The sequence below is a fragment of the Lathamus discolor genome, chromosome 5 (assembly GCF_037157495.1).
Source record: "Lathamus discolor isolate bLatDis1 chromosome 5, bLatDis1.hap1, whole genome shotgun sequence".
Lineage (NCBI taxonomy): Eukaryota > Metazoa > Chordata > Aves > Psittaciformes > Psittacidae > Lathamus > Lathamus discolor.
In genome coordinates this window covers 55,374,760-55,388,724 of record NC_088888.1, presented here as the reverse complement: position 1 = coordinate 55,388,724, position 13,965 = coordinate 55,374,760, and the positions used below count along the sequence as shown (strand labels likewise).

Sequence of the window (13,965 nt, the reverse complement as noted above, 5' to 3'; positions counted from 1 at the left end):
AGATAAGCCCTTTTTCTACATATCCAAAATAGTCCATCCGGTGCTTTCCAATAATTGTTGTTTGTACATCCTATCTCAGGTACACCAAAATAGGGGTTAGTACCTGTCTTATTACATAAGAAAAGCTCAGTATCATTATCATACTTACATCCAGTATCATTTAGTGCCCAGTAAGATTTTGGTTCTTCCAGAACCCATCAGGTAGAGGTTCCATTATAGATTTTAGACCTTTTACCTTTTCATTAACCCTTTATTACTTCTCACATAATTAAGAATTGCTAGCACTATGCTTCTTCCTTTCTAGATTGAAAGAACCAAATTAGGACATTTCTACCTGCTAGCAAAGAAAAATAAAATTTATATATGTTCTTTCCTTCCAATGGTGTAGTGATAACCAAAACACCCCAAACTAAATCAAAACAAAACAAAACCATAAAATACAAAACACTAGTTGTTTGGTAAATAAAAACTTAGGTAAACATGCCTGTTCTATAGGTAGTGAGAAAAAAAGTAGTTTCTTAACTGCTCTACATTGAAGTAGATAAAAAACATTTACCCATGTTTCTACTTGGCTACCCCATGGCTCTCCATCTTGACCTTATATTCAAAACATATTCAGATACTTTTACTACAGACATTTATTCTTCTGTTCTGTGGTTATAAGTACACCACACATGAGTTTAGGTGCAGCAGTACCTCTGAATTTCACAAGGAATGGAAAAACTGACAGAAAACTCAGATTACTCACCACTAAGTCTCTTCCAAACGATCTGGCAAAAGCCTTCCACGTTTTATGTCACTAAATAAACAGAGAAGCCAAACGTTTTGAAGTTTCAGCCACTAGGGACCCCCAGTGACGTGAATGTTCCTGGAATGTCATTTGACCGGTTATACCAAATGGGTTGTTTTCTTTGTCCCTGAACAGAGCTTCTCCTTTAAATAAAATAGTAAACAAGAATCAGCATTCTTTTAAAAAAATCTTCTAAAATGAAATATTAATATTTTACTCTTTTGTGTGCTTTGAGGGACATTTTGCTGAATGGAAAATTAAATAGAAAATCCCCTACAAAGCAGAAAACATCAGGGCGAAGAGGATGCCAAGGACAAATGACTGAAAATCATCTATCAATCATATCTGAACTGATGCATCTTCCTAAAAATGCACTAAGAGTGGAAAAAAAATAATGGAAACTATCCCACTCTGTACAAATCTGTAGGGAAAAAAAAACCCCACACCACCACCAAACCAACAGGTAATCTCCCCTTTAATTATATCTGCAAGGTGTAGTGCTTGCTGCCTGTGCCATGTGAGCAGTGATCTAGAAATGGATTTACCAATAGACTCCAGACCATCTCACGTATGTGTTCACACTATCCCCTGTGGAGCTTATGTCTTTCCCATTAGAGTAAAGGGAGGTGGTAGAGCTTCACCCTATCCCCATTTAGATCCCGGCCGTCTCTGCGCCACCCCCTCCCCACCCTCCCGTACGTTGGAAGCCGGTGGTTCCACAGGGGAATGACGTAGAGGCTGATCTTGCAAAGCAGGAAGATGGGAAGTTAAGAAAACATTACAGGAAATTCACATCTGAAGAAAATGTGAAAGATCCATTGAAAGAAAAAGGACTGAAAGAACGTTTTATAAAACCCCATTAGCTTCAATGAGAAGTAATATGTGATTAAAGGTAAGCACAATTTTGTGAATAAGAATTTTTTAATGACCCTTAAATCTACAGCAGTCTCATCAACATTATCTAAAGTGGTGGAACTAGAAATTATTTCTGGTAATCTGAGGTTAAATTACTTGAAAATTAAACTGTATGATGAGTAAGGGACAATGTTAACATGTAATTTTCTGTACAAGTTAAAACTTAATTCTCTATACATGTTAATATAATTCTCTAACATGAACATTAGAGATCTACAGTTCCCTCTCTTTCTGTCACTCAAAACGGAACCTAAATCTTCACCTCACACACACAAAATCCTTAAGGGTCTTTATTATTGCTAAACTACTTGAAAATTAAACTTTATGATGAGCAAGGGACAATGATTCATGTTAGAGATCTCTAGTTACCTCTCTTTCTGTCAGTCAAAACTGAACCTAAGTCTTCACCTTACACACACAAAATCCCTCAGGGTTTTTATTATTGCCCATTTTTACTACTTTATTTGTAGTTTTTATTTTCTTCTTAAAACTAGGTAGAAGTTATCTAATAACTATATTTGCCCAGATCAAGACTTAATAAAACCCTCTTAAAAAATTGATGGCCTCATAAAGTAGCAGTCACACATGCAGAACTCTCATTTTTCATACATTTAGGGTATACAGTCAGTTTAACTGAGCAAATCCATACAAGAAAACCTATGTAGCTCTAAAACATTCACAGCACATGCTGTCGGCTCCCATCACCCTACATTTAAGTGTTGTATCCTGCAGCATCCCATCCACCAGAGCAGAGTCAGCACAGATGGTAATGTCTCCCAGCACTGTTGAGTGAGTTGAGGGCTATGCATGGGGCAGGTGGCCATGTAGGTGATGCTCAGAGGGGGGCAGCCACAGAGTCCTGGTCCTGTGTCCCAGCAGTGGGTAGAAAACACCCTGAATTCCAGACACAGTAGTCAAGGTCCTGTATCTATGAGCAGTGAGACAACCTTTTCATAGTGCTGGCTTCTTATTCAGGTCATATTTTTTCAGGATGTTCACCATTTCCCTGTTGAAAGTAAAATGTGAGTAGAAAAAACCCTAATCTTACAATCTTTGATAACTTGACTCTCCGTAATTATACTGGAGTTTCTGCGTTGTTTTTTTTCTTTTAAAATGTTAAGGCAGGACTAGTACTGTAGCTCTTGTCCTCTTTGTCTCCTTATCTCTAAGCTTTATGCACATTCTGAGATACAGAAATCTGTTAGTAAAACAAAAAATTTGCCACAGGAATTTTAAATTTATTCAGCATTTTGGTTTTTGTTTGGTTTTTTTTTCAACAAAAAAAGAAAAAAATAAATAATATTTATCCATTCAATATTTCTTGCCTTTGCCCTGGTATTCCACTTCTACCTCTTTTTCACAATGCACTCTGAAGAGAGGGGAAAAGAGCTGCACTACAGAATAAGAGGTCATTAGTATTTTTGGCTCTTCCTAATCTGAAATTTTAAATGGTTTTATTACTTTTAAGGAGAAAATTTGCTTTTTTCCCCCTGAAACATCCTATTCTACAGCATTCTATTCCATAGGGTTGTACACTTTTGCACTGGATGTCTGACTTAGTTGTTCCCAACAGTATCTTTCTCGTAGCTCTTACCTTAAGAAAAAGTTGTTAGAGTTTCAGCCCAAATATCTTTAAGCAAGTCAAAAATGTTTATGAAATTAGATAAATTTAAGTATGTCTGGAAAGAGGAAAAACACTAAAAAATTAAGCAAGTAATAATTGCACAATCTCTTTGACTGGTATGACAAGGCATTGACCATTAGTTCTTTGTGCTTCTAAATTACTGCCATGGTGGAAATGCCAGACTAGGAAATTGGATCTGACTCTCCATATCCTGAGACTGGCAAAAGGCAGAACACAGCACCATCATTTGATCTCAGTAAACTTTATTTAATCACTGGATGCCTGCTGTGTCCCTTCTGAAAGACTGTACAAATGGGAGATACAGATGGAATGATATATGCGGAATTATGGGTTTGGCATAAAACATAAAATCTTGCTGTTTAGAAAAACTCCTCTCTGAAGGCAGAGATACTTTAAAGTAGTCCATGGTCCATTGTACAACAGTAACAATGGTTCTGAGGCACGAAGTGGGATCTAAACCTAAATGCTCGCAAAGCTTAAAGCTCTTAACATACAGCATTTTGGATCAAAACTAATACTACAACAGAAAACTGCTTTTGTTCTTAATCTTGTGGTCTCTGATCAGATTCAGCTCCAAACACATGCAACCTGGCTGCCAGCGGAAGGAGCAGTTAGCCCTTGAAGGAGCGTATTCCTGGTTTGAAACCGCACGGACACTCACATGTATTGTGCTTTCTTAACAACTGCTCTGCAGCTTTTACTATCACATGCATTTAATAAAATTGCTTTTTAGCACAAGCTGCATGTTGATTTTACAAAGAGTCCTAAATTCATTAAAGGTTTCCTTGCTAGTCAACTGATGTGTTTCACCAGTGATTTTGATTACAGATCTCAAAGCCAGGAGGAAAGCGGTTTCAGCTCTGTAGGTATTGACTTGATAGGTGAAGGAAAGCTCTCACACTGAGTTTTCATATATTGTTTATAATATAATCTAGAAAATATTAACCATAATACTATATATGTTCCAAAGGCATTGTAAAGCAAACGTTAAACCCTTCTATGTTTGGTTTCCTCTAGACTACAACCAAAGCTATTTGAATGCTTTAGGATTTGACCCTCCTGTCTGCAGTGGAGGCTTTTTCCCCCAGCCCAGAAAAGAATAGAATTAAAACACTTACAGTGGTTCCTTACTTTGGTGCAGAGCTTAAAGATGATCAGTGGAGGAACAAAAAAATGTACGTACTACAAGGAAAATCTGCAAATCAAAAATCCGTAGCAAACACCACGATCACTTAATATATGGCAATGTATCAGCAAGGAGATTAATGTCCTGGAAACCTCCATGTTTAAAAATGGAGAAATAAAATTGAGAAACAAAGAGATCTGTACTGATAAAGTCACAGAAGTGGTGATTCAGGAAGCAAACCTGTGCAGGAGTGGAGGCAGGACTTCCAAAATAGAGGGGCAGAACAGGCAAGCTACTTGTTTTCCTCCTGAATTCTCTGCAACAGGATTTCCTCATCACATCATGTGGAGCCATGTAAATATGCCCCCTTTGGCTACGTGACAGGAATCATTTCCTCCACTGTGCTTGTGGGGAAGGAAAGCAAAAAAAAGAGAGGTCAGGATCCTGGGGATTTGTATTAGCAGATAGCACTTAGTCAGGAAAGGGATAAAGATTACAGGGGAAGTGGTGCTATTGGTCTGTAATCCTTTTCTGTCACACATACTTTTAATATTAATCATAAGAAATATATTAAAAAATTAAGCTTTATCATTCTTCACTTTCAGTTTATAATCTATGCTTGATGCAGGGCATAAACATTTCAAAATGTACCTAGAAGAAACCCACAAGCTGAAATTTTATTACCATCCACAAATGTGAAAGTAAAAAATTACCTGCCCAAGTTTTCAAATGTTTCTGTGCGTATCTCCACCCCAAAGAAAGAAACGTGGGAAAACAGGTGTTCAAAAACATGGGAAGTGTATTGGCATATTCTTAGCTGTGGTGTCTCTGCTCTCACGTACTTAAATGCTGAATAATAGCTTAGATTAGATAGTCTACCTTCAGTATTACTTCACATGGTACCACACAACCAAGCAGAGTTAAAATGGTATGACTGTGTGCCTAGGGCACTTTTTCCCTTTCTGAACTGAAAATTCAAGACATCCATTTTTAGCAGCCTAAGAATCATGGACCTTGCCTAAATGAAAGCAAGGCAACAACTGTGCTGGAATCCTTTATGTGCTGTAACCCCATTCACATGAACACAGTTTTGCCAGTTCAAAGGCTTAAGCTTTCTAAATAAGAAAGTGAAAAGACTGCTCCAGTATAAAAGGATCCAATATATCTACATCCACACTAGGGACTGCATTCCCCGGCAAAAAAATTGCACTGCAAGCAAAGCTTTAACCTGGAAGACGCACATCAGGTTCCTTCACAGTCTGTTTGCAGGAATTGCTGTGATTTTTCCTGATAACACTTTTGTGTATCTCAGTACTCCAGCAGAGCTGGGACCCTAATTCATGCCTAAGACAGTCACACAGAAAAAGCCCAGCCTCCTTCAGCAGAGCCATGCCTAAGCATGTGAAGGACTTGGCAGTCCCAGAGGAACAGTCGATCTTGAAGATCTTAAAGGTCTTTCCCAACCTAGTTAATTCTATGATTTGCTAGTTACTCACTGGCTTTTAGTCACCCTATGTATTTCCACCGTGCTCATGAAATTATTGAGCAATGCCAGGACTCACATTAATCCCTATTGAGCTCTACTGGAAAGAGCCCCACCTGAAGACCCTTTCCTGCTGATAGACAATTCTTAAACTCTGTTACCAGTTTTTCATGTATTTTACATGTGTGCTACTTCTGTTGCAGTGTGATGTGTTTTAGAACAAGAATATCATGCACCATTAAGATAAACCCTTCACCTATTTTTAAATACATGCATACTTAGTCAATTTTAGACATTTTTAGACCAATTTCTTGCCCTGTTGATATGACTAAGGAAGCTGGGAACACACTATCTAAAAGTACATGATGTTAACATAACTGATAAATGATTTATTAAAAACCTTCTTGTTCTGGGCATTGTTTCATTGGCATTGGTGCAAGTTATACCAGTTTACCTTCGCTGGCTCTGAATTTCATCAATTTAATTTCACTGATTTAAAATCATGCTGTTAGTGCTGTTTTCAGATCAATCCTTAGCTTACAAAAATTTACCATGCATCTTATAGTTGTGTCCTGAAGGAACCACAGACAGATATTTCCACTGGAAAACTATAAGTATTCAATAAATGCACTTCAGTAGTATTGGCAGCATAAAGAAAGCCTACAGCCATTTCACATACGAGCTGCTTAAACAGTAATCTTCTAGTATTAGACCCTTTCACATGCAAAAAGTTCATAGGGGATACAAATATAAAATTTCTGATGGAAATTATTTGATCTCCCACAGTTGCTCTCTTCTCTTTATTTTTAAAATCTCCCTCATAAGCAGATCAAATCACTCCAAGTAGCTGGTGAGGTCACACTAAGTCAAGCAATCACAAGTAGTCAGATAACCTCCTGATCTAATTAATATAAAGAACAATCTTTAATGCAATTTTATCTAGTAATTTTTCTAAAATTTGACACTGTTGTGTAAAAGTGGCACTGCAGAGTATGATGGTGAACATTTTCTCCATGAGCATAATTCAAATTTACCTGAGACTTAAAGTCATGCCAATGCTTTTTATTCTGGTATTACACTGAGTGATTTAGACTTGGTTCTTGTTCTCAAGAACAGAGATTCATGTAGCCATCTGTCGTGGTTTAAACCAATCCACACAGGTCATCCACTCACACACCCCCCCCCCCCCCGACCCTCCCTGCTCCCGGAGGGATGGGGTTGACAATTGAGAGTATGTAACTCCCACGGGTTGAGATAAGAACAGCCCAGTAACTAAGGTATAGCACAAATCACTGCTGCTACCACCAATGATAATATTGATAAGAGAAAATAACGAGAGAATACGATATCACTGCCGAACGAGTTCGACCCCCCCGAAGAGAGAGAGTGCCCTTCCGGGTAACTCCCAGTTACCTCCCTGGGCATGACGTGCTGTGGTACAGAATACCTCTTTGGCTAGCTTGGGTCAGGTGTCCTGTCTCTGCTTCCTCCTGGCCTCCCCTCGTCCCCAGCAGAGCATGAGACTCACAAAGTCCTTGGCCAGAATAAACATTACTTAACAACAATTAAAAACAATCGGTGTTATCAGCTCTCTGCCCAGGCTGGAAGTCAAAACACAGAGCTTGCACCAGTTACTAAGAAGGAGCAAAACGGCTCCTGGTAAACCCAGGACACCATCTCAGCTGTTGGCTTCCCAGCACACACAGCACATGAGTGCCTCCTTGGGAAGGCTCTTGTGATAACTTGGTGTCCTGGGTTCAGCAGTAGCAGTCATTTTTCTCCTTCTTAGTAGCTGGTGCAGTGCTGTGTTTTTGACTTTCAGCCTGGGAACAGCACTGATAACACCGATGCTTTTAGTTACTGCTCAGTAATGTTTAGTCTGACCAAGGACTTACTGAGTCTCATGCTCTGCCAGGGAGGAGGGGAAGCTGGAAGGAAGCAGAGACAGGACACCTGACCCAAACTAGCCAAAGGGGTATTCCATACCACAGCACGTCATGCCCACTATATAAACTGGGGGCAGTTACCCAGAAGGGCTAGATCACTTCTCGGTCGGGCTGGGTATTGGTCGGCGGGTGGTAAGCAGTTGTATTCTCTTCCCTTGTTATTTCCTTTACCATTATTATCATTATCGGTGGTAGCAGCAGTGGTTTGTGTTATACCTTAGTTACTGGACTGTTCTTATCTCAACCCGTGGGAGTTATATTCTTTTGATTCTCTTCCCCATCCCTCCAGGAGCCAGGGGGAGGAAAGGCGGGGGGAGTGAGACAGCGGGCTGCACGGCTGAGTTGGTGACTAGGCTTAAACCATGACACCTGGCATTTCTGAGATTTCTTTCTTATGTTGCTGATAAGCAATACCAGATCCACAGCACAAACTGCAGGGCTTCTGCCACAGCCTTGACTTGCTGGCAGTCTCAGATTCTACTCTGACAGTCTAAGGATTTTTTTCTTTTCTGTCCAGACAGTATCTTCAAATGTTACATTTTTTTCCCCCAGTTATGCTTCACTAGGGTAAGAGATTTATGATGCCCTTTCATTACTCCAGGGATTGTTTCAACATCTCTTTTTCTAACTCCACCCAGCACTTAATCTGCACGCCAAGCAACTAGCCTTATTGTTAGGCAAAACATCCTAATGCTGCTTCTAAAATGACTACTAACCCCCAACTTTTGTAGAGAGAGTGCAAACCATTTCTCACCTATATTTATCAAATTCCTATCTGAACTTTTCTTTACAAACAGTTTTCTCATGCAGTCTGTCTACTACCCTGACTGGCTTGCACTTTTTAATATTATTACTTTTGGCCTGTTTTAAAACAAGATATGTTAGATAAGAGAATATGGGAAATGATTTCTAGGAACAGTTTTTTCAAGGCTGCCGAGTGCTACATGCAAAAAGACGTGATGTTGTATGCAGACTTTTTACTGGCATGTGTACAAACATATGGCTGGTTTCAGCTGTATCCAGTCATTCCTAAGGCAAAATGCATGCCATTTAGCAACACTTTTTTCAATGTGTGCAATGCAGTTTTCAAGAAACAGCCTTTAGGTTAACTATGGGGGCTCAAAGAATGCTCCAGGCAAACAAACAGCCCATAGCAAAATAGTTAAAATACTTTTCAAGGAAGTCATTTAACTGATTCTCTGTTAATTGCTGCGCCTTAGCAGCCCAACAGACATGCCACCTGACACTGTGTTGTGTCATATTAGATGTGTATTGCAGCAAGTAAACTGTTAAACTGTACCAACGCAGTTTGCTGCCTGTTCCCATTCCTGATGTTTCTCAATCCCCACTGCAGACAAACTATCTATAGAATAATCAATACAACATATCGAATAATCAATATACCACTATTTTAATTTTGCAGAATCACAATTCAGCCTCCTTTTACCATCCAACTGTGAAGATGTGCTCAGCATGATACCTCTACAGTGAAGGTAGCCTCAGAGGCTAGAAAACACAGTGGGTTGCAAATTAGTCAAAGCCATAAAATTAACTTTTATTTTGGCCTGTGATGTTATGAAACTGGCATCATCTTACTCTGCAGAATGACTTACTGAGTATAAGCAGACATTACTACTTGTGTCAGTAATAAAACTAAATTTGTGGATAGGAATCAGATTTTATCATGGCTTTTCTTTCTTTGGTAGAATTGTCATACATGTCCTACCAAATATTTGCTTTGGTACACTAAGAAAAATCCCACTGGAAGTCTGAACACATTATCTGAACAAGGAAAAAAGTTTATATTCCTGCCTTCTTACACAAAGAGAATGTGAAGGTGAAAGTGGGTTAAGTTCCTGGTGTTAGCTTATGCACATAAAACCCTCATAGCACACACATGCTATTCAGTAATGGTTACAGCCCAGCAGAGAAATTCCTGTGAATGCTGTGTGTTCCCTAGTCAAGCAAAGTAAAATTAAGGAGAAGTATCTGAACACACATAATTTACTTTTAACTATAAAATGTGCTATTGATTAGCTAATTTCTCATGAAGTGCTGGCTGTGGAAAGGACTGTGTTTTGCCTGTGATATGGCAAATCCTCAAGTATCAGCCCAGAGTGGGGATTCACTGGGCCATGCAGTGCTGCAGCTGCAAACACTCCCTGTCACACACAGCTTGTAGTCTAAATAACTGAGACAGGCAAAGAGTAAAAGGGGAAACAGAGATATAAGAGTATTTCATCCAAGGTCACACGGCTGGACAGTCACAGAGCTGAGACTAGAAAGGGGGAACCCAGGCCCCCACTGCAGTGCCCTCTCCGTGAAAACATGATGCAGTCCATGCTTGGCTCACAAAAGCAGCATGATTTGTTACAGCAACTCCTTGCAGAAGTGGTAAGTCTCAACAGAGTCACCAAGCATGTAATGGGAGCCTCTGCTGATAACAGCGAGGTTTATTAAATTACAGAGACAAGCATAAGGAAGACTTCAAAATCATCCTGAAATTTGGCTTTAAGAAGCAAAGAAACATAATTAAAAAATAGCTAATTTGAATAGTTTCTATATCCCCACTGCATTATCAGTTTAATTACTTAATTTGATTATTTTCTGAAATCCTTTTAAATTATTAACATTGGAAAAAAACCCAATCCTCTAGTACAAAATGATAAAAGCATAATTTGATAATCCTGTAATAAGCATAGACAATTGTTTTAACAAATGTTCAACTGCTTTTCAAGCCTGAAGCTAAGAAGGAAAAGATAGCAATTTGCACATCAGAAAATTACTCACAATATGTTTGAAAACATAGCTGCTAAGTCTTTATTTTACAAAATATTCTATTTGTGTGTCATTCTTCATAGTTAATTAAAACAATAATAACTATAAAATGTATTTGCCCTTCAGCAGAATTACTCTTGCTGTGCTGTTGTCAGGTAATCCTGTGGCCAGCTATTACTATAAAAATAACTTCAAAGACATATTAATAACAATAATGCAGTAATGAAGGATTCTTTCTTTGAGAGAGTCTAAAAATGCTGATGTAGTTTGGAACGGTCTCATGCCTGTACTGCTGCTGGTGGTGGTAAACAACTTCAGCTTCCTCAGAATGACTGCATCACATCCAGGCTGTGCATCGAGGCATTTCATTCCAGGTTAATGCTGATATATTGTTTGGGTGTGGTTTTAAGATTAAGCTGCCTGTGCATCTAGCCCTCAATGACAAACGGGATTCAGCAAGATCAGGAACAGAAACATGTCCTGAGTCTGTCTACAAAGCTGAAGGCTAAACACAGAGCACTGTGGTATTTTAGGAAGAAAAGATGTGATAGGAAAAAAGAGAAAGATACTAAAAAAAAAGGTGAGGCAGGTAGAGAATAAAAAAAACCAAAACCCCAAACCAACAGTGTTAGAAGTACACAGAAGCATTAAAGAGGATGTATTGAGGTTGTAGGTACCCTTTAAAAGATGATGTTAGACATAAGATCTGTTTGGAAAGATCCATAAATTTTAGAAAAGCATTTTCTGTCCTTAGCTCAGACATGGTTAGTAAGCATGTATGTGGTCCAAAATGTTTGACTCATTTAGGCAATGCTCTCTCTGCTTGAAGAAACTCACATACATTAATATATCTATCTTGCAATTCCAGTGAATTGTGTCAATTGACTGTGTTGGCTCAAAGCTTTCTAATGAACACATATGCAAAAGCTATTTATTGGAATTTCTGGAGATGTTTCAAGATACATAGTTATATTTTGAAGGTTGTTTCCCTAGTGCTAGATAAAAATAATGGCACTGACTGTTTTCAAAATAAATACTGTAACAATTAAACTAGGCATATAATCCTGATTTAATTAGGATGTTCATAAGAAACTATTCTACTGCATAACTTTTTCTAATCTGCCCTATCTGTTAAATGTACATGACTCTTCCACCTCACAAGATGAACAGAGACCCAAGCAGATAACTATAGTTTCCTTCTAGCTGCAGGAACTGTTCAAACCAGGTACTGTCAAGGATACTTTCTTTTGTAGGCTATAATTCAGATGCTAGGATGCTTTTCCTGGGGGAGTCATATGACTACATCTTCTTTACCATCAAAATGCCCATGCATCCACCTAAATTCAGAACTGTAGATGAAGGAGAAGCTTTAAGAGTCCTGTTCTCATTGGGCGGTCCCAGGAAACTGTTATGACTGTTACACTACTGCTACAAGCTTTTGTGACAGAAGGTTATAGAAATTTTTTTGTGAAAACTGTCAATCCACCATAGACAGTTTATAACTTGTGAAAGCAGGACCAAATCCAGAGTGTAAGTGGCATATACAGGATGTATTCTGGAGACTGTAAGATGACATACGTGGAGCATATAGAATAATGAGAATTACAAGTGTTGAGGGGAAAACATGAGAACTTGAATTTTTATTTCATTTTCAAGATAAACATTTGGTTAAAGACAATTCATAAAAGTGCTCGGAATACTTCTGCAATGGTAGGCAAAACAGAAAATGAAAATTCTAAATACTTTGAAAAAAAACAGTAGCAAGGTAAAAAAAAACGAAGCCCCCCTAATTAATTTCTACACCCATTGACCCAGTATCATGCTGCCAGTTACTTACTGCTATACATAGGAAAATAGGAGTTCAGATTTCCTCAGAGGCCATCAGCAGAGCCCAGAAGAATGAATGTTAATTACTCATCCTAAAAATATTAATTATTTTTAGTAGAAGTAATTTTCATGAAGTCTCAAGAACTGCAGCCTTGGGAAATTGAGTCCTCCTTTTATATGTGTATACACACACACACAAAGACATATATAGATACATGTACACAGCTGACAAAGACAGTTTACCCTGCTTTAGCTCTGCTGTATTGCTAGAAGTATCCAGTCAGTATTTAAATTCACCATAGAACTGCTTCAGGGATTGTGCATAGCAATTTGCTGATATGCTGCATAGCCTAGTACTTTCTTTTGCTGAAGTTTTATGTAAGCTTGTGCTCTTTGGTTAAAGGAAAGAAAGGAAGGGAGGAAAAAAGGAACTGAGGGAAAATAAGGAAGGTTGGAAAGTCTCAGGCAACACCGTAAAGTTTTGCAAAATTGGAAAAATTGAATTCATCGATGGAATAGCCACCACAGCATCTTTGTTCAGTGTGAATAAAAAAAACCCCACAACAACCAACCCTAAATTCATGCATTACCAGAACTGTGGCAGTCAATTACATTTATTTTTGAAAATACAAGTGCCTGTCATGGATCTCAGCTGAGGAATTTAAAAGTCAGGTATGAGTAAAAGGACCACCCATAAACATGCCTATTCAAACCAAACCCTCCAACAGTTTTAACAAGAAAGAAAAAAACTATCGACTTCGCCGCTTTCCCAGAGGTAAGCAAATCCAGGTTCTGGTGGATGATGGTAGGTAGAGCTTTCCAAAACTGGGGATCCCTCACAGAGAATGAATCCCTGCCAGCTGGTTCCTCATACTTCATTTGCAGAGCTCAAATGTGTGAACCTCTGTGGAGCTCAACTTGGCAGTATATCACAGGGAGAAAAGTAATCTTTCAAGCAACTAGACTCAGTTCCACACAACTGTGCTCAAACGTGATGAAGTTCTCATAAACCAAAGCATTTGGCAAGAAAAAGGTTTATCTCTGTAGGGTAATTTTTTAAAATCTGTTATCTCATGCAAATCCGGTAATGCTGCTCTCTTCCATAAGGTTTTATTTAAAGTCTAGACGTGCTCTACAGAGAGTATAAAATGTATCTAAAATCGCATTTTTAGAACAAAGGTTTTAGCAACAGAGTCATTCTGGATGCAAATCTGACTCACAGTTTCTCAAAACCTGGGCAACAGCCAGCCTAGGATGTATCATGTCAGCTATCAGTCAGCCTGTTTGGGAACCACACTCCCACTTCACGCACCCAGGCAACTACCAGCAGTGTACTCAGCAACAATACCAGAATCCTTTGCTGACCACTTGTTCTCTCACCAGCTTTTGTTGGAAACAGATTAGTGGCATGCAACATGTAGTGACAGGATGAGGGGGAATGGCTTTAAACTGAAA

At 38.7% G+C, this 13,965-nt stretch overlaps 1 long non-coding RNA gene across 4 annotated transcripts in view; it reads right to left on the bottom strand.

The window, feature by feature from the left end:
• LOC136015244 (uncharacterized) overlaps positions 1 to 13,965 on the bottom strand; it is a 72,969-nt gene that overhangs the window by 57,112 nt on the left and 1,892 nt on the right. For all 4 annotated transcript variants that reach the window (XR_010613118.1, XR_010613119.1, XR_010613116.1 and 1 more), the window contains exon 2: positions 749 to 933. This is a non-coding gene — a long non-coding RNA (uncharacterized LOC136015244). The remainder of the gene's footprint in view (positions 1 to 748; positions 934 to 13,965) is intronic.